The sequence below is a fragment of the Amblyraja radiata genome, chromosome 3, assembly GCF_010909765.2.
Source record: "Amblyraja radiata isolate CabotCenter1 chromosome 3, sAmbRad1.1.pri, whole genome shotgun sequence".
Classification (NCBI taxonomy): Eukaryota; Metazoa; Chordata; class Chondrichthyes; order Rajiformes; family Rajidae; genus Amblyraja; species Amblyraja radiata.
The window spans coordinates 26,406,943-26,425,961 of NC_045958.1; the positions used below are offsets into that span (position 1 = coordinate 26,406,943).

The following is a 19,019-nucleotide window of genomic DNA, read 5'->3' on the forward strand; positions in this document are numbered from 1 at the left end:
TGTAGTGGGGGACAGGGAGCCGGAAACGAGGTGGGTGGTTTTGTGGTTGTAAAATCCTTGAAGACATGGGCGCCGTGCGTGGACTTTATTTCACAGTTCACGGGCATTTTATTTGACCGCCACCCTTTGGCTTGTTTTCTAATCAGGCAGCAACCTCTGGCGAATGAAAGCTCGTTGACATTTCAGCGGCAAGTCTTGCTCTGTGCAGACGCGGAGGTAATTGCCACGCTGGCTCTGCGATTCACTACCGAGTCTCAGATTCGATTAACTACTCGTGAACAAGAATGTGTTCTCTGGCTCTTGCTCCGCTAAAGCGCAGAAACATCGTCCACATGGTTCCAATGCGTTGAGCCGCGGCTTTTGAGGAACGTCGGGAGAGTTACAACAGTGAGTGTGGCCAAAATGTAATCACAGGTCGCGTACTCTAACACAAGTAGGTGGTCTCCTCGATAATGCAAAGGTTTAAAACGAGTCTTGCATGGGTTTCTTGGATATTGTTGCTAGAGGATTGGGATTGAAGATTCCGTGCGATTAGCTCTGCAAGGGTGACCAGAGCGCGTCTCCAAAACATCCCGCTCCTCACTCACTTTGACACGCGATCGCTCACACCCCAGAGCTCCTGTTTCCATGTCCAAGTGAGATTTTATTCCACCCCGCACAAGCTGCAGGAAGTCGTCGCCTCTCCCCCCCGTCCCCCCCCCCGTCCCCCCAGGAGGGAGCAAGGATCCCGGGAGACGAGGCGTTGGTCACAGCTCCACGTGTCCTGACCTCAATGGAAGAAGTGGAGTGGTGGGGTTGTGGAGGGGGCAGCTAGAGAGGAGAATGGTGGCGGTAATAGTGTGAGTGTGTGAGGGGGAGGGGAGTGTTTGGGGCTGTTGTATACATGTGTTTGGGGTGGTGGTGGTGTTTGTATGAGTTACCGAGGGCAACTGTGTTTGGGTTAGAAGGGTTAAGGGATGCGAGTTGATTAACGCTAGTGTGGGGGGAAGTGTGCGTGCTTGCGTGTGTGCGTGATGTGGTGTGGCATGGTGTACATGCCTGTGTTGGGCGAGGAACTCATTGCCACAGAGGGCTGTGGGGGACAAGTCAGTGGATATTTTTTTAAGACAGAGATAGACAAATTCTTGATTAGAATGGGTGCAATGGTTCTGGGGAGAAGGCAGGGAAATTGGATTAGGAGGCAGAGATCGTCCGTGATTGAATGGCGGAGTAGACTCGATGGGCTGAATGGTCTACCTCTAGCTCCTATAACTTGTAACTTGTGAACGTGAGGATATGCTGAGTGGAAGAGGTGATGAATGTGTGGTTGGTGTCCGGTAAATGACATGGGTGTGAGATTGTAGCGGGGTATGTATCTATGGGTGGTCTGTGTGAGGATGTGTGGTGTGCGAGTGTGAGTGGAGGGTGGCGTTAGAGTGAGGGCATGTGTGTTTAGGGGTAGCCCATGTATGTTAGGAGTGTTCATCCTGGGGGTTATGATGTCTGTGTGCCGGATGTGTGTATGGGAGCGATGTACAACACCTGTGATGTGCGTGTAAGCGGCGATGCTGGTCAGTGTGTATTTGGGGCGGGGTGGTGGGGTAGAGTGATGGAAATGACTGCTCTGAAGCACAACGTGACCTCAAACCAAGAACCACTCGATCAGAAGGTGCAGATTCTCCCACTTGTGAGAAACCCGGGACAATTCACCACCTCTTACTATTTTCAAAGTAAAAATGGACGGGTAAATAGCCAGCAGCGTCGACTGGGTTGTCTGTCGCATGTAAGACATCAAAGCCAGGCTCTCGAGAAACCGGAGAAGTTAGAGACATTGTATTTGTCCCTTCTTTCTTCTCCTCCCGTCCCGTCAGCGGATCGCTGTCATTCCCATCCAATTCCTGTAGCTCAGTGTGCGTTATCCCGCAGCCTTCTTCTCCTCACCTCGTACAGCGAGTCCATGTGATGAAAACGACTCGAGCCACCTCACTGTTGATTCGAGCAGCTTGGAAATTGGACAAGACAACGGATTGTGGAACAACTATCCCTACCCCCTCAGTCCCAAACCCCCACCCATTTCCCCCAATAACCCAGTTCATTGAGCTGTCTGAAGAAGGGTCCTCGCCCGAAACGTCACCCATTCCTTCTCTTCCGAGATGCTGCCTGTCCCGCTGAGTTACTCCAGCTTTCTGTGTCTATCCTGGAGCTGATGGACCTGTCCGGGGACGATACCAGGGTTTTCCGCCCGCCTCCGCCCTACTTCGCTGAGCAGGAACGGGCTATTCCACACAGCGTGCTAAATTGGGCCGTCTCTCCAGATAACGAGAAATAAACCTGGAGCGGGGGTCGCCGCTGCTCCGCTCCGCCTCCACAGCGCAGCAAAGAGAGGGCAGGCTATGGATGGTGTACAGGCGAGTGGAAGCTCCCTCGTCTCCTTTCAAACCAGGGAGAGTTTGCAGGGGAGAAGCACTGGCGCCGTTTAATTCCGAGGAGGCAAGGGCGGTATTAGTCAGCAAGTGCGGGATGGTTTTAATCGAAACCAGGTTGGAATAATATTTACTTACACATTTTTTTTTGGTGTTTCTAATTTGCCCATGCACACTGACGCAGGCGGTACTGGTGAGATTTCCGCAGTCCTTGGGAGCCCGCAGTTGCACTGGGTTGATGGCAAGAGGCGCGGAGACTGAGTCAGAGGCGGCAAGAAAGCAGGAAGATCATGGGGAAGAGCGCGCCCGGTGCGATATCGTGATCCACTCTGCCGTTTTCACCGCGCTCGAATAATGTCAGGGAACTCAAAGCAACCGGAGGGCGCAGGCCTGTAAGGCAAAGGTAAAAGAACAGATCAAGACTATTTTGACGATTTGGAGTTAGTCCTGGGCGATTTAAAGGACGTGGCTAAAGAACTTAAAGAGGTAAGCAATATTTAGGAGAGACAAACGTGGATAAATCTAGTATACGCGAATTTGCAAAGAGGATGTAGGACTGGTGTGGGGAAATCCATGTGTTGAGTGCGCTGTGCTGGAGGAGAGAGTACCAATTATAACAGTACACATTGCCCGAGCGCTGCAGCGTTGTCGGCAAGTAGGCTTGTCCACATTTTTCAACTTGCAATTTCCCCCAGCTCCCTCCTCCTCTCCCGAAAACAAAATCTGGCATGGCCCGAAGGATAACACGGTGTAATACTCTGCTAATCCTCCACCACCGGCTGAGATTTGCGCACAATCTTTTCCTACTGAACTGTGAGTTACAGACAGGCGTCTGTTTCAATGTAAGCTCCCATCTGGCCACCCCATTCGCACGCCCGGCAGTGTTACAAAACAACAGTTTATAACTACTTGGGGTTTCGACTGAGTCACTGCCACTAGTGAACCTGGCCTAGATAGACATAACATGCTGGAGTAACTCAGCGGGACAGGCAGCATCTCACGAGAGAAGGGATGGGTGACGTTTCGAGTCGAGACCCTTCTTCAGACAAAGGTGATCCTGGCCTGCTAGTTGGTATTCACGAGAAATGGAATCAGATGGGCACCTAGTATTCATTGGGTCCATCTCATTGATCCAGTAATCAATTTATACAATTCAACAATTTATTACACAGTCCAATGGTACCGCAGGGGCTTAAACGAATCAGGATAATAGCGGGTTGCCAAAGATGTTCTTGAATGAAGTATGCGTTGTCCTATCTATAACAGTTATACCATGTGAATTTAGTTCGTGTAACTGCACATACTGTATGATGTATAATACTTTCCTTTAGAAGGCAGTATTCCTGCAGAAATCAATCTCTCTCTCTCTCTCTCTCTCTCTCTCTCTCTCTCTCTCTCTCTCTCTCTCTCTCTCTCTCTCTCTCTCTCTCTCTCTCTCTCTCTCTCTCTCTCTCTCTCTCTCTCTCTCTCTCTCTCTCTCTCTCTCTCTCTCTCGCTCTCTCTCTCTCTCTCTCTCTCAAATAAAAAACTCAATCCTCAACATTAATGGTCACACCATGGTCTCCACTAACACCAAAGTAACCCGTTAAAGGCCACGTTTAGTTATGTAACCAATTCAAAATTATCGAAACAATATTAACATTCCCTTGCGGTAGTGGCGGAGGGCGGGCGTTGAGGTTGTGAAGAGAGATTTGAATTCATTTGGCAATGACAGAGTTAAATCTGACATTCATACAACACTGTTGCTATTTATTCATCGAAACTACTGGTGTTCGCAACGCGACTGGGAAATTGTGAAGGTAAAGCAAGAACTGATCAGCGAGCGCCTCGTGTGTGTTTTTTGGCATTGCTATTCGCGCACGGGTTTCCGACTCGATGTGATAATATTCAGTGTCTTTGCTTGGCATTCGGAAGCGACGCATGGCCGAAATATTAGATTCAAGGATAGCAAGAAGTGAATTAATGGACATGCAGGCCAGCGTTGGTTTGAGACTCAAGTATGATTAAACCACCAAATGACAGAGGACCCAGACACATCTGGAGTTAATCTCAGCCAGCTGTCTGCTGCTGCCTTGCTCTGCGAGCCACTGTTCCCCAGTTTTCTTTAGAAAACAATTGACTCTGAAACACGGACGTTTGGAAATGAACAGATCTTAAACCCAAACGTAGAGTGACAAACACGGCTGAGATATTTAAAGGACCAAGATTGCTTCTAGACAATATGAATACAGGAGCATTAAAACGCGCTGTGATTAAAAATAAAACCATTTCAAGGAACTATAGGATGACTAACACCCTTGAATGTCTGTGCAACATTTGACTAGGTACCTAGTTGTAGGTACTTCTAGGGGCCGTTTTCGCTAATAGGCATTAGAGATGAAATCACATACATTGAGTTAATGGAGCTTCATAAAGGCAAATTGATCAGCTTGATAATTATTTGTAGCTTGTGAATAAATGTTTAATTTAGTCACTAAAAATAAACAAGTGAAACTTTTTTTGGAGTACTTCCGTTCTGTTTTTATTGACTGGCTGCCGCATGTAAACTACGACAATGGCGTTCTATTTTATCGTTCAGTAAATTAATTCCAGATATAATGCTCGGGAACTCACTTGATTTATCACAGGGGTTTATGGCTTGTTATTGTACAGCGTGACATTTATTCGCTGGTTTGTGCTTTTGTTTTGCTGAGTATGAATGATTAGTATTGTACTATACTCGCACATCAATCGTCTTGGGATATCTCACTAAGTTAAAATCGCTATGTGTTGTATTTTGATGGCTGGCTGCTTTTAATTTTTGTGAACGGCTTAGATTTATTTGATGATAAAGTTGGGTATGCAAAGACGCCGAGTCTACTTTCAGAGACGGCACCGTGTAGTTTTTAAGAGTAGCATTATAAGGGATACAATTTTATCATACAATAAATAATGAAAAAGGAACATTCAGGGTATACACGTTATTCACTTACTTTAAAATGTTAAACAATGTCTATAACATCTGGAACTTCTCTGAATAATTTTGCTACTATTTTTATAGTCTGAAGTTCTACAAAGGAGAACAGAAAGTATAACATATATTTTACACAATATATTAAGAGCGCTCTGCTAACCCAGTTACTTTTGTTGTTGCCGGTGAGAGGCTTGACATGAATATGATTATGTCCAGTACTGGAGTTATCTGTCTGAAGTTATGTTTAGTTAAGTGCTTGAAATATCTCAACAGTAAATGTCTTATTCTTGTTTAAGTTAATTAGTCATATAGTGTGGAAACAGGCCCTTCAGCCCAACTTGCCCATGGCAACAGACATGCCCCATCTATACTAATGCCACCTGCCTATATGTGGCCTATATCCTAAACATATCCTATCCATGTGCCAATCCAAATGTGATAATTCATGCCTCAACTACCTCCTCTACCAGCTTGCTCCATATACCCACCACTCTCTGTGTAAAAATGTTTCCCCTCAGGTTTCTATTAAATCTTACCCCCCTCCCCTTAAACCTATGACCTCTGGTTCTCGGTTCTCCTACTCTGGGTAAAATATTGTGTGCATGTACCCTATCTAATCCCCTCATGATCTCATACCCCTCTAAGGTCAACCCTCATCCACCTGCGCTCCATGGAACAAATACACCTCTCCCTATAGCTCAGGCCCTCGAGTTCTGGCAACATTCACGTAACTGAAGAAGGGTTTCGGCAACATTCACCAGTCTGAAGAAGGGTTTCGGCCCGAAACGTTGCCTATTTCCTTCGTTCCATAGATGATGTTTCCTATTTCCTTCGCTCCTTAGGTGCTCCATAGCACCCGCTGAGTTTCTCCAGCATTTTTTGTCTACCTTCACGTAACTCTTCTCTGCTCCCTTTCCAGCTTAACATCATCTTTAATATAACAGGGTGAGCAAAACTGACCACAATACTTCAAAGGTGGCCTCACCAATGTCTTGTCCAACTGTAATATAACTACCCAACTTCTATAGTCAATTATTTGAAATGTATTCTAATTGATAATAAAACTTTTCCTCCAAAAATACATTTAAGCTCTTTACTTTAGTCTGAACACAGTTTAAAAAAAAAACAATTGTGAGGAATAAGTAACGTTCCTACAGTCTTGATCATTTCAATCTTAGGTGCAAAGTTTCCATACTCTTCAATTGATACGTTATCAATATATCTCAGATGCTTGGGTTGACCAATATAGTTTAACTTTTTTGCATTAAACCACCCTTCCATTATTTCATGTTAAAATATGAATGTAATTGAAGCTTTGATATTTTAATTAAGAATGCTAAATCATTAATTAATTTACAATCCTATCATAATTTTCTTTTCTAATGGAAACAAGTAGAAACATTAACCAAAGCCATCAATTTCAGTTTATAATCTTATCATATTCAATTTTCTTTCATCAAATGAGCAGATCCCATATATTTTCCATGTAGTTCTCTATAACCATATAACCATATAACCATATAACAATTACAGCACGGAAACAGGCCATCTCGACCCCTCTAGTCCGTGCCGAACACATAATCTCCCCTAGTCCCATATACCTGCGCTCAGACCATAACCCTCCATTCCTTTCCCATCCATATAACTATCCAATTTATTTTTAAATGATAAAAACGAACCTGCCTCCACCACCTTCACTGGAAGCTCATTCCACACAGCTACCACTCTCTGAGTAAAGAAGTTCCCCCTCATGTTACCCCTAAACTTCAGTCCCTTAATTCTCAAGTCATGTCCCCTTGTTTGAATCTTCCCTACTCTCAGTGGGAAAAGCTTTTCCACGTCAACTCTGTCTATCCCTCTCATCATTTTAAAAACCTCTATCAAGTCCCCCCTTAACCTTCTGCGCTCCAAAGAATAAAGCCCTAACTTGTTCAACCTTTCTCTGTAACTTAGTTGCTGAAACCCAGGCAACATATAAGTATAACTGGGCTACATTGTCCTATTTTCTTGTTGGAATTGAATACATTCTGAAATAACTGCAGGGTTGAAAGTTATCAGCTCATAATTATACTATTTTAGAATATTATGGCGTTAATTGCATTTTTTAATATACAAAATGGCATTTTTTTTTTTTAGCTCTACTTTTTTTTGTTGATTTATTATTGCAATCCAGAAATAAACCCATTCTAGATTATTTCAAATACAAATTCTAACGTGCATTTCTTTATGTCAAGTATTCGAAAGGTCAAGGCCAAAATCCCATTTGTGCGGATTGGAAACACAGTCACAATTTTAATTAAAAGGTTATCTTGCCATACCAGCAACCGAATGATTAAAAACAAATTGCTGTCTGAGATAAGGCTTGAAAGGATGCATCTTGTAGTTCTATGTGTATAAATAGACCTCTCAAATATATAATTGTAGTCACCATGTCCAGAAAATAACAAAAAAAAGTTCATTGGGTACTCAGCTGCAATATGACTGCTTTGAGTTAACATTCAGTCATATTCAGTTTTATTCTTGTGGCTGTGACAGATTTTGGCCCGCATATCGCACAGCGCATAAACAACCGAAAAATAATCAGTTCCACCAGAACACTAGTGCATAACTCACACTTACAATTACACACTGACAAGCACCGCACAACTTCAAAGTATTAAAGGACCGCTTTGTGCATGTAATCTGTAATGTTTTTCGTACATCTTGTCAGGTAAATTGACAACATTGGTGCTGCTGATGTCATAGATATAGATTTAAGATGAAAAATTATTCATGCTAACAATATCACACCATCAATGAGTTATATAAAAAGAGAAACAAGGAATCTAAAGGAAATGCTCTTCTGGAAAATTATGTAAAACAATAACTCAGGACATTGGGACTCTAACATATTTACAAACAGCACAACATATAAATAGTGAGCAGTCTGAAGAAAGGTCCCAACCCAAAACATCGGCTATCCATTCAATCCATAGATGTCGCCTGACCCGCTGAGTTACTCCAGCACTTTGTGTGGTACTTAAGATTCAAACCTCTGCAGTTCTTCTAAACGGCGAGGATGTTAAATATATTGATTTTAGTATAGAATTGGAACGACATCAAAAATACCCAAAATTAGAAAGAAACGCTTCAGCAGGTTGTTTGCAAAAGTTGGATAATGTTTAGTACTCCAGAGGGCTGATATACTAAAGCTATCAAGGAAGAAAATACCTCTATTCTTTTTACAGTTAACGTAGCCTTAAATTTTATTGCACTCACCAAATGTGTGAATTTGAAATGAAGTAAGCCAGCCTTGACAGATCTAAGGAAGCCAATGATCAGTGCCTGCAGCTAAATAAAAATACCTGAGTTGGCTTGTATTCTTGCTAAATGAAGTAAAAACTCAAATGTGCTGATGGTTCTAAACCAGCAGGAGGCTTACATGGAGAAATAAAATGAAGAAAATTGATGGTAAGCATAATGCAGCTGAGTAATTACTAAAGCTGTGATATACAATAGAGAAGTAGAAACAAGGAACTGCAGATGCTAGTTCATACAAAAGGACACAAAGTGCTGGGATAACTCAGCATCTCAGGCTGATTCTCTTGAGAACATGAATAGCTGGTGATTTGGGTCGGGGCCTTCAGACTGATTGCATGGGGGGAGGTAGACAGCTGGAAAAGAGCAGGAAGAGGAAGGGGGGGGGGGGAAGTAAGCTTGTAAAGTTTGTAAAGTAGAATTGTACTCAGTTATTGATGATTTATTCAGCTTGAAGACTTGATGTTGAGCAAATTATATTGCATCACAGCTTGCTTTGGGAGCAGCTCTACCCAAGATTTCAAGAAATTGCAGAGATATGTGGACATAGCCCAGTCTATCACACAGAGCAGAATCCTTACCATTGACTCCATCTTTGACTTTGACTCTGACTCTGACATGGGGGGGAGAGTGCAGTGGAGAGATACGTTTTTTTTGCCTTCCATCACAACGATGTGATGGATGTTTGTGTAAACTGTGTTGTGTCTCGGGTCTTTTTGTTTTGTAATGTATGGCTGCAGAAACGACATTTCGTTTGGACCTCAAGGGGTCCAAATGACAATAAATTGAATTGAATTGTATTGTATTGTATTGTATTGTATCTACACTTTAAAATGCCTTGAGAAAGCAGCCAACATAGTCAAAGACCTTCTTCATCCTGGTCATTCCTTCAACTCGCTCTCGTCGGGCAGAAGATACAGAAGCTTGAAAGTGCTCACCACCTGACTCGGGAACAACTTTTTCCTGTATGTTATCAGGCTTTTGAACAGTCCTTCCATAAACTAGGTTACAGTCTGAATTTCCTCTACCTCGTTAGGGACAGTGAACTTTGTCGCTAGATCTGTTGCACTTTAATGCTGAGAACAATATTCCGCACTCTGTATCTTTTCCTTTGCTCTAATTATTGCACTTGAGTTTGGCTCGATTGTACATATGTATAGTACATCTTCTGAACTTTCTGAATTTGTAGTCGGCAGGGCAGTACTCTACACATCTGATATGATTGGATAGCATGCAAAACAAAGCTTTTCATTGTATCTCGGTACACATGACAACAATAAACCTAAACCAAAGTCAAATACATCCAGAGATGTCAAACATTTCAGGAGCATTATGTTTTAGCTGTAGCATAAACTGCTCATCGATATAGATGGAACAAACAAAAATATTTCAAAATATATGAAAAACTCATTAAAAAAAAATATATATTGTATATTTTATATTCTTTAATTTTGTATTGACAATATTGTATAGCTTAACCTTCTTGTATAATTATTAAATTAAGTTTTATTTTAACGCTGATCTATTTGTTTTATGAAATATCCCAGAATAATTATTTTTATCGGTGACACTACATTAATTATAAGAAGGCCTAATATGTCACTAAAGATGGACACAAAAAGCTGGAGTAAATTCAGCTTTTTGTGTCTATCTTCGGTTTAAACCAGCATCTTCAGTTCCTTCTTACACATGATATGATAATGTAAAAGCAATCATGTCATTATACATATTTATTTGTAATGCTTATGGATTGAGAAGTAGTTGACCTGCAGGATCTTTTCAAGTTTAAGTGATGCAAAGATATTCATAATGATCCATTGTAAAGCCATGCACCTTTACTACATAGAGTTGGAAATTGTGGTCATTAAATAGAATGACTCATAAACCATTGCCAAACCTACATTTGTCTATTATCAAAGTTGCATTGAGAATGGTCCCATTAGCAAAACACTATGAAAATGTATGCAACTCAAGAACCTTTTCAGTTTAAAACAAAATGATTAATAGTTTTGTTCTCTACACGAGTGGAATAGAGGCATTTCGTGTTCTAGCTCATCAAATTCATGGGAAGAATAAAAGCTGTATGAAAACAAATGTAAGTCTCCTACAGGCAGCAATAGGGCAACTTAACATTTGTTACAGACTCATTAAGCTGAACATCAGTAGTAGGGAAATGGAAGATCCTATTATAAAAACAGAATAACAAGACACTTAGAAAGTGTAGTATGATGCAGAAGACAGTAGGAATATTGTAATGGAATTGGAATAGTGATATTATACATTCTAGTTAGTTAATCAACACTTTGGGATACAAGCAAATAACGTTGTTAAAACACTGGCAATAGGCAATATGTTAAGCAGCTTAATTAAAGCCTGTATGCTATAGTGATGTGTCAATGTGACAGGAAGGACTTGATATGTAACAGGAAGTTGTTTGATCATGTGAATGAAAGGGCATTTTTTGCTACTGATGGAAATAATTTCTTTGGACAGCAGCTTGATCTGTTCCTTTAGGAGTAAAATTGAGGTGACATGTCTATTTGTTTTTATAACAGAAGGGATATAAAAGTATAGTTTGTTTCAGGATTGATTGAGCAGACGTTTCTTCAAATTGCATTACTGAGCAAGAGATGTTAAATGTCATTGAATTATCTTACATTTGCTGTTGCCAGGTACAGCAAAATGTGATTAGGAATTGGTCATTTGAATAAACTTTTTATTCCAATAAATAGTGTAATAAAACACTTTTCTTGAACTTGTTGGATGGGGACCATATTGTAGTAAAAGCAAGTGTTTTGTTTCAGAAAATATTAATGGGTTTGGGGAAATCTACATTGCGTTATGAAAGGGAATTCATGTTTAACTAAAGGATTGGAGGCTGAGGATCTATCTGGTAGAATAGATGATGAGAATCAGTGGATATAGTGTACTTAAACTATAGTGCACTAAGAAAGCTTTTCCCACAGGATGTTAATGTGGAAAATTAAAATATATGACATTCTGAATAAAATATTAACATGGACTGAGAATTTAATGGACAAGAAAGAATCGGAGTAATGGCTGTCTCCTGAGGGGCAGACAGTGATTAGTGCAATGTTGCAAGAATCAATGCCTAGACCCCAGCTATTCACAAAATACCAAAATATCAGTGATTTGGATGAATGCACTATATTGAGCCTTAAAGTTGCTGTATTAAAGTTTGCAGATGCCATGATACTGGGGTGGTGGTGGAAGTGGTGTTGGGGCAATTGCCTGGGTGGAAAGAAAAGGTGAAGGGCAGCAATGAGTTTGTATCTGTTATGAAATATTAACTGAAACATACATTGATTTTTAAAAATAAAACATTAAGTATTTAACTTTAAATATTGGGAATAATGTATATCATGGACTTTCACAAACATGTGATCATTGGTAGTTGGTGATCCTGGAACTATGGCTTAATTGATTGTCAAAGCACTGATGCTAATGTGGAAATGACTGCACCACTTTAAAAAGTGGCTTTTAGAAATCGCATATGTAAATCTTTAACTAACTCACTTGACTTATTTATGAATGAAAAGTAAAAACTGGAAAATGGAAATTTGAAATGGAAACGGAAATTGTCGGAAATTCTCAACAGATCAGACAGCGTCCGTGGAGATAGACACTACTTGCTTCAGGTTCTTGTTGGCCTAAAAAATTACCTTTCTCAATAAATGCTACTTGATCAACTGAAAATTAACAGCATAGTTTTTATTTTTGGTTCATTTGTGAATCCTAGTTATTTAACCTTACATTATGGTGATCATAAGACAACCTGCAACACACATGGAGGCTTTGAATTCCACCATGCAGCCAAAGATAGAGCTACCCAACTTAATCTCATCTACTAGCACCAGATTTATAGTCTTGCAGATCACAGCCCTTTGAGTGCACATCTAAGTTCTCCAATGGCTTGAGGGTTCCTGCCTCTACCAGACAATGAGGTTAAGATGTCTTCAAAATGCAATGGAAGCTGAAATTTCACCTCTGGATGAGATTTTGTCTTCCTCTCCTCCATAGTCATTCCACAAATTATTTCAAATGTAGGAACCTAAAATGATTTATTTAGTGGAAACAGACCTTTCGGTCCAACTTGCCCACCCAGTTACACTAGTCCCACCTGCCTGTGTTTGGCCCGTATCCCTCCAAACCTGTCCTATCCATGTTACACAAAAATGCTGGAGAAACTCAGCGGGTGCAACAGCATCTATGGAGCGAAGGAAATAGGTAACGTTTCGGGCCGAAACCCTTCTTCAGACTGTCCTATCCATGTACCTGTGTAACTGTTTCTTAAACAGTTAGGATAAAAATAAGCTTTTTTTTAAAATAGTTTTCATATATACTTGCTATTTTAACTGAAAGACCATTAAGATGATCTGACAGCTGTATTTGTTTATTTTATTTTTGGTGAATGTTTATTTTGTTTTTCTCTTTGGGATTTGTCAGTTTTGGCTGATTCATCAAAGATAAGGGTGCCAGAAGCATTCTATCTCAATCAACGTGTTCAATGTTTCCTTTCAGTAGACATGCCAAACATTCACAAATGTGTCTGATAATAGTTTCATAAAAGAGAATTACAAAGTTGACAGAATTAGATTACTTGTGTATCGAATGAGAATAATGTGTGTTCTATTTTTATGGTGCATTGTTCTATTTTTGCATTCTATAAAATGTTCTATTTTTGTGAAACATTGACAGAAATAACCATGTTGATTGTTGGATCTGAAACTGCCTGACATGTAATGAAACAAAGTCTATACAAATCATTTAGTTGGTGCTGAACATGCAGCCATATGAATCATACTCTGCCTTTTTACTTTTTGTCAATCAGTTACATTTGATATAAACCTTTGAATGTCAAGGAAATCTTTAATTGAGTTGCATGTAAAATGATTTATCTTTCTTTGAACATTGTATTAGGGAATTGTGGTTGACAGTACTGAAGGTATCAAGTTCAGAAACTTAATGGGGAAAATAAGAACACACTTTAAAATGCAACAAATTAATAGGATATTTTTATATTGCATTCCCACTATTTGATGCATTCTGATATTGCTGTAAATATCTGAACACCTGGGCATTCTGCAACATTTTGAGTGACACCTGATCATCGAAGAGAGACTGACGAGTTGTAACATTCTCTGTGAGATGGGGTGCCACAAGCAGGCAGAAATTTTGCAGTCTTCTACAGTGCATTTGGCAGAACTTCTCCAAACCGGCCACAGAATTAATATAGTAGGTATGTTGCAAAGCCTACCTGAAGCGTCGCTGAAAATCTGTCGCTGCGGGTGTGCGCGATTTTGGCGCCGTTTAGAGGGGGCGGGTTTAAAACACGATTTTCTCTAAGCTGTTCCAATCGAAAATGTTCAGCCTAGTTAATTATTAACGAAAAATCGCTGGAAGACCCCGTCGCCAAAGCTATTATTAGGTTTAAAGGCCTAGAATAATAGTTATAGTAGTTTAAAAACAATCTCTAAACCCGCGACCGCCAGCAACCGCCGGGTCTCATAAAGCAAATAACTGAAGGCAGGCTGTATATTTTTACATTAAAAAGGGCTTCTAAAGATCCCTTTATACAAAGTTTAATATTGCGAGTAGCTTATTTTGGGCCCATTATATCCCGCAGTATTTTTCTGGGCATTTGGGGCACAAATCTACCGCAATGTGAACGTTCTAAACCAGCGCGTTCCACAGGATCCCACTGGAAAGCTGATTTAAATGGGCATTTATTTACAGCAATTAAACACTAAATTCCTTCCATTTGGTCTATAAATTAATGTAAATGAGATTTTAAAATCATGTTTTATTGTGAATTATTTGTGAATATTGTTTGGACATTTAGGCTATTTAAAAATGTTAATCATTTATTAAGAAATGGATAGATGTTTAGATCTAGTAATTGAAGTCTGAAATTAGCTACAATTAGGTAACTAACTAATTATATGCTTTAATTTCAGGTCATCCAAGTAAGATTATTTTATATTTGTTTCAGAATGCTTCAATCTATGATAACTGAAAATTTCATTCAGTTCTCTTAATTTTTAAGAAAGTTATGGGCTTTTGACTGTTCACGATCACAGCTTTTTTGTTATGTCCATAGAAAATCAATAGGGAACAAGATGCTCATTTCCCAGTATGAAAATGGCCATAACTTTTTAAATACTTGAGATATGAAAGTGAATTAGGTGTCAAATTAAACTTATTTTTATGCTTTATCTGATGGGATAAATTACAGACTTGATTTTTAAAATCTCAAAATTTTGTAACATTGCTAAATATAGTTCTAGGATTCTTAAATTAGTTTGAGTTGAAATGATGCAGTTAAACCTCCACTCGAGTTTTTCCATGCAAATTGCAGGCATAAAATTTGGTAGATTTTGTGCTGGCAGCATAACTGAAGAATATGGACTCTACTGCTTCCGGTGTTCCCGTTGTGGCCTCCTGTACATCAGCAAGACCAAGCGTAGACTCGCAGGCCGTTTCGCTGAACACATGCACTCGGTCCACCAGGGCCTACTGGATCTTAAAGAGAGCGGAGTCAAGGGATATGAGGAGAAGGCAGGAACGAGGTACTGATTGTGGATGATCAACCATGAGCACATTGAATGGTGGTGCTGGCTCGAAGAGCCGAATGGCCTACTCCTGCACCTATTGTCTATTGTCTCTCTCCCAGTTTAATTTGACCTGAAGTGTTAATTAGTGACCTGAAGGATTCTTGTTCCGCAGGTATTACTTGACCAGCTGAATGTTTAGTTTAGTTTAAAGATACAGTAAGGGAACAGTCCCTTTGGCCCACCAAGTCCGCACTGACCAGCGATCCCAGCACTATCCTACACACTAGAGACAATTTTTACATTTATACCAAGCCAATTAACCTACAAACCTGTACATTTTTGGAGTGTGGGAAGAAACCAAAGATCTTGGAGAAAACCCACGCAGGTCACGGGGAGAATGTACAAACTCCGTACAGTCAAGCACCCGTAGTCAGGATCGAACCCAGGTATCTGGCACTGTAAGGCAGCAACTCTACGTCTGTACCATCGTATCGCCCATCTCCTATTTGCCAACCATTTTAACTCCCCTTGCCATTATCATCCTGTTCTCAGCCGCCTCCATTGTCAGAGTGAGGTCACACACAAACTGGAGAAACTGCACATCATATTCCACTTGAGTAGCTTACAATCCAATGGCATGAACATTGAATTCTCCAATTTTAGGTAACCTCTAAACCCACCCCACTTTTTTCCCCATCTCCACCCCCTCTTTATCCCCATCCCCCTCCTCTTCCCTGTACGCCACCTGGACTCCCACCTGTCTCCCATCCACCCCACCTCTGCTACTTTCCTACCTCTGGTTTTACTATTCACAACTATCTATCCCATCTCATATCTTCCGGTTTTATCTCTGGCCTTTTTTCCAACCGTCTGCCTAACAAAACCCCTTCTAACTAGTGTCCAGCTATTTGTGCCATGCTTTCTCTTGCTTCTCATCTCGAACAGTTTTCTTCTCCTCCTCCCCGCCCTCTTAAAATCAGTCTGAAGAAGGGTCCCGACCCGAAACATCACCTATTCATGTTCTCCAGGGATGTTGCCTGACCTGCTGTTACTCCAGCACTTTGTTTCCAGGACTGTATCTCCCCTTACTCCAGTGACCCAATGATGATATGTTGGGAGTGATATGACCTTGCATTCTAATTCTAGCTCCTGTACTTTTTGCCACGGGCCTTTGCCCATGAATCCCCGGGACCCAAACTCAATAGTAGGCAGTCGCTCATAAAGCGTAAACTGACACTTAAATCATTGACCACTCCAGATACTAGCACCTCAGCGCCACTCATTAGGGAGTCATCGAGATTGTAATTTGAGCTAAACTTAACTTGAGCAGGGACACTTGATGGAATAGGTGACAGCATTGTACTGGTCAAGGGACGTTGACACAATCTTTCTTCTTGGAATCATGGAGCTGGGAAGTTGGACACCTTTGCCTGTAACGTGCTATTGCATTGCTTGTCTTAACTCCTGCTTCCCCTCTCTGCTATCCATTCTTTTCTATCACATTGTTTGAAGAGGCTTTAAATGTTATCTCCAGTGCCTTTTATTCAGTAACTGCAGGTGTACATTGAACCTGTTAAGCAGCAAACAAACCATTTAAATTAGCAAACATTCCCTTTATCGGTCACTTTCATTCTCCATACAACTTCCACTCTGGTCACTCTATCTTCTTCCATTGAAGCCCAAAGTAATCTTGAGTAGCAACATCCCCTCCTCCCACCTAGGCATGTTATAATCCCAGACACTTGCATTGAATGGAGCTATTCTAATTAATTCCAGTTTTGTGTCAGAATTGGCCATTGCAATGCAAGTTTTTTTTTGTTTTTTTTTAATTTATTAGAAGCAAATGTACAAGAATAAAACAATCGGCATATAAAATTATACAGTTATTGTACAGATTTAATTTTAACTTTTTAACTTTAAAATAGAGGAAAAGAAAAGAGAAAGAACAAGAAAGAGAAAAAGTGAGAGGAGCAAAGATAGGACCCGTAGACCACCAACGTAGTGTAGACCCCTAGACCACCAACGTAGTGTAGACCCGTAGACCACCAACATAGTGTAGACCCCTAGACCACCAACGTAGTGTAGACCCCTAGACCACCAACGTAGTGTAGACCCCTAGACCACCAATGTAGTGTAGACCCCTAGACCACCAACGTAGTGTAGACCCGTAGACCACCAACGTAGTGTAGACCCCTAGACCACCAATGTAGTGTAGACCCCTAGACCACCAACGTAGTGTAGACCCGTAGACCACCAACGTAGTGTAGACCCCTAGACCACCAACGTAGTGTAGACACCTAGACCACCAACGTAGTGTAGACCCCTAGACCACCAACGTAGTGTAGACCCCTAGACCACCAATGTAGTGTAGACCCCTAGACCACCAACGTAGTGTAGACCCCTAGACCACCAACGTAGTGTAGACCCCTAGACCACCAATGTAGTGTAGACCCCTAGACCACCAACGTAGTGTAGCCCCCTAGACCACCAACGTAGTGTAGCCCCCTAGACCACCAACGTAGTGTAGACCCGTAGACCACCAACGTAGTGTAGCCCCCTAGACCACCAACGTAGTGTAGACCCGTAGACCACCAACGTAGTGTAGACCCGTAGACCACTAACGTAGTGTAGACCCCTAGACTACCAATGTAGTGTAGCCAAAGAGTGGATAAAAGAAAGAAATAAAGAAAATTAAAAAAAAAAGAACAAAAAGAAAAAGAGAGAAAAAGTGGTGATATACCTGCCTCTCGTCCCCCCCCCCCCCCCCCCCCCCCCCCCCCCCTCACCCGCCTCACCCAACCCATAGTTGAATTTAATTCCAAAGTTGTGTTGCGCCATACTATCCTTGTAAGAATTCGGTGAAGGGTGTCCATGTCTTGAAAAAATGATCTGGTTTTTCTGCCAAGACAAGTCTAATATTTTCAAGATGTAGTATCTCGGACGTGTTTGTAATCCACATCTTAACAGTAGGGACTGATGTGTGTTTCCAAAATTTAAGTGTTATGTTTTTCGCCGTTATCAGGCCATATTTAAGGAAACGTCTTTGAAATAATGTTAGCTCAGAACAGGCTTCTGACAGACGTACCTACAGTGATCAGTTCAGTGTTGGGGTCCAATTTTATTTTAAGTATTTTAGAAAAAATTTCAAAAATTCCTCTCCAGAAATTATGTAACTTTCTACAAGAGGCAAAATAATGTGTTATAGTTGCTTCATGAAGGAGACATTTATCACAAATAGGAGAAACATTTGTGAAGATTTTATTCAGTTTAGACTTTAAATAATAGTCTGTGCAGTATTTTAAATTGTATTAGCGAATGCCTAACATTAAGCGAACAGTTGTGTATGTATAGAAGACTTTCCTCCCATCTGTCTTTTAAAATTGTTAGGCCTAGTTCATCTTCCCAAGCTTGTTTAATTATTTCCGATGATGGGATTTGTATATTTAAAACGGTATTATAAAGGTTATGATATTAACTTATTTAAATCCAAGTTTCTATTCATACATTCGTCTAGTACGTCTGGAAACATATATTGATAGTCTTGGGTATATGATTTCAGATAGTCTCGTATTTGAAGATATCTAAAGTATTGACTATCTTTCAGATGATATTTCGACTGTAATTCTTGAAATGAGAGAAGAGTTCCCATCTCATAAAGATCTCCCAGTTATTTAAATCCTAATCTTTCCCAGTGTGTGAACGTCTTGTCTAAGATAGACGGCTTGAACAAGGGATTATTGGCAATTGGTGAGAGAAAAGATAGATTTCTCAGCTTAAGGGTTGACTTCACTT

At 40.7% G+C, this 19,019-nt stretch overlaps 1 protein-coding gene across 4 annotated transcripts in view; it reads left to right on the plus strand.

The window, feature by feature from the left end:
* The first annotated feature begins 243 nt into the window (after positions 1 to 243).
* The window catches only part of prr16 (proline rich 16), a 235,125-nt gene continuing 216,349 nt past the window's right edge, over positions 244 to 19,019 (plus strand). For 3 of the 4 annotated variants that reach the window (XM_033017495.1, XM_033017496.1, XM_033017497.1), the window contains exon 1: positions 2,147 to 2,888. The gene's annotated coding sequence lies outside the window, so the exon portion shown is untranslated. Of the gene's footprint in view, positions 434 to 2,146; positions 2,889 to 19,019 lie in introns of those variants that run through there. The other variant, XM_033017494.1, reaches the window with a different exon arrangement.